Genomic DNA, 2,689 nt, shown 5'->3' with positions numbered 1-2,689 from the left:
GTAAGCATCAAGTACCTTTATTTTTATCTTTCTCTATTGCTGTAAGTGTGGATTCTATGGGTCTGTCTGGTTCTTCCCTTGCCCCTGGATCAAGACTCAGAAAGGCCAAATGACTCCTCTGGCCATTCCTAAGTAATAAATAGAAGTCCTACAGTCAGTTCAAGTGGAAAAAACACACTCTCGGTTCAGTAATGAAGATGTCCAATGACATATAATAACCAATACTCTGAGACTTCTTCCCTCCCCCAGCCTCCACTCACTTACAGGCATGAAGCCTGAAGTCAAAGGCAGTTTGGGTCAATTTTTCTCAGTTTCTGTTCCTTAAGGGGCTCTCCTTCTAGTAGCAGGTTTGACCCTTCCATGTTGGAGCAGGGAAAGGGAAGCAGGCATACTCTTCCTGGAATGGTACTGGAGCACTGTTTGGTGCCTATTTGTTGTTTTTATTGATGGGGGTACCAGCACGCCATCATTACAGGCAGTGGAATCGGGGAGAAAAGCAGTAGTCCGTCTGCATTCAGTTCCCTTAACAAAAGACACATACACAGTGTCTCTCTTCTGCCTGTTGCTTAAGAGTCCTTCCCCACCAGTCAGTCCAGAGGCTGCGGCTGCAGAGAAACAACCCAAGGAGAACGTGGAAAGATGCTGTCCGTGCGCGTCGCGGCGGCCGTGGCCCGCGCCCTCCCTCGGCAGGCGGGACTGGTCTCCAAAAATGCTTTGGGATCCTCCTTCATTGCTGCAAGGAACCTCCATGCCTCTAACACTCGTCTTCAGAAGATTGGCACTGCCGAAGTGTCCTCTATCCTTGAAGAGCGTATTCTTGGAGCTGATATCTCTGTTGACCTTGAAGAGACGGGGCGTGTCCTAAGCATTGGTGATGGTATTGCCCGTGTACATGGGCTGAGAAATGTTCAGGCAGAAGAAATGGTAGAGTTTTCTTCAGGTTTAAAGGATATGTCTTTGAACTTGGAACCTGACAATGTTGGTGTTGTCGTGTTTGGAAATGATAAACTAATTAAGGAAGGAGATATTGTGAAGAGAACAGGAGCCATTGTGGATGTTCCGGTTGGTGAGGAGCTGTTGGGCCGTGTTGTAGATGCCCTTGGTAATGCCATTGATGGAAAGGGTCCAGTTGGTTCCAAGACCCGTAGGCGAGTTGGCCTGAAAGCCCCTGGGATCATTCCTCGAATCTCTGTGCGTGAACCAATGCAGACTGGTATTAAGGCTGCGGATAGCTTGGTGCCAATTGGTCGTGGTCAGCGTGAGCTGATTATTGGTGACCGACAGACCGGCAAAACATCAATTGCTATTGACACAATCATTAACCAGAAACGTTTCAATGATGGAACTGATGAAAAGAAGAAGCTATACTGTATCTACGTTGCTATTGGTCAGAAGAGATCCACTGTTGCCCAGTTGGTGAAGAGACTTACAGATGCAGATGCCATGAAGTACACCATCGTGGTTTCAGCTACTGCTTCTGATGCTGCTCCCCTTCAGTACCTGGCTCCTTATTCTGGCTGTTCTATGGGAGAATATTTTAGAGATAATGGCAAACATGCTTTGATCATCTACGATGACTTATCCAAACAGGCTGTTGCTTATCGTCAGATGTCTCTGCTGCTCCGCTGGCCCCGTGGTCGTGAGGCCTATCCTGGTGATGTGTTCTACCTACACTCCCGTCTGCTAGAGAGAGCAGCCAAAATGAACGATTCTTTTGGTGGTGGCTCCTTGACTGCTTTACCAGTCATAGAGACACAAGCTGGTGATGTGTCTGCTTACATTCCAACAAATGTCATTTCCATCACTGATGGACAGATCTTCTTGGAAACAGAATTGTTCTACTGCCATTAACGTTGGTTTGCCTGTGTCCCGTGTTGGATCTGCTGCCCAAACGAGGGCCATGAAACAGGTGGCAGGGACCATGAAGCTGGAATTGGCTCAGTATCGTGAGGTTGCTGCTTTTGCCCAGTTCGGTTCTGACCTCGATGCTGCCACTCAGCAACTCTTGAGTCGTGGTGTGCGACTGACTGAGCTGCTGAAGCAAGGACAGTATTCTCCCATGGCTATTGAAGAACAAGTGGCTGTTATTTATGCTGGTGTAAGAGGGTATCTTAATAAATTGGAGCCCAGCAAGATCACAAAGTTTGAGCATGCTTTCCTGGCTCATGTTATCAGCCAGCACCAGGCCCTGTTGGGCAATATAAGGACTGATGGAAAGATCTCAGAACAGTCAGATGCTAAGCTGAAAGAGATTGTAACAAACTTCTTGGCTGGATTTGAAGCTTAAACTCCTGTGGATTCACATGAAATAACCAGTTATAGTTTTGTCATCCTTTATTCTAGTAATCAGTTCCATTTGTAAAAGGATTACTCTTATACTCCAGATGCACAGAAATTACCTTAAAAATAAAGGTTCCATATCGGTTGGTGGTAAAAAAAAAAAAAAAGAGTCCTTCCCCAAAACCTACGTATCTCTTATGGGTTGAATTGTGTTTCCCCCATAATTGAATTCCTACCTTCAGAATGGGACCCTCTTTGGAAGTAGCAGCGCTGCAGATGTAATTAGGTCTAAGTTAAGATGAGGTCATACTGGAGTTTGATGGACTCTTAATCCAATATAAATGATGTCCTTAGACGAAGAGAGGCACACAGGGAAAATGACCGTGTGACAATGGAGGCAGAGAGTAGA

The 2,689-nt window shown here is 46.2% G+C and overlaps 1 pseudogene; it reads left to right on the top strand.

The window, feature by feature from the left end:
• Nucleotides 1-589: 589 nt before the first annotated feature.
• LOC112824999 (ATP synthase F(1) complex subunit alpha, mitochondrial pseudogene) lies at nucleotides 590-2,423 on the top strand (annotated as a pseudogene).
• Nucleotides 2,424-2,689: the final 266 nt, after the last annotated feature.

Source organism: Callorhinus ursinus, unplaced genomic scaffold (assembly GCF_003265705.2).
Source record: "Callorhinus ursinus isolate GAN/ISIS: 27379988/994484 unplaced genomic scaffold, GSC_fseal_2.0 scaffold12, whole genome shotgun sequence".
Taxonomy (NCBI): domain Eukaryota; kingdom Metazoa; phylum Chordata; class Mammalia; order Carnivora; family Otariidae; genus Callorhinus; species Callorhinus ursinus.
The sequence above is the reverse complement of the archived record's forward strand: the minus strand, read 5'-3'. Positions and strand labels throughout refer to the sequence as shown.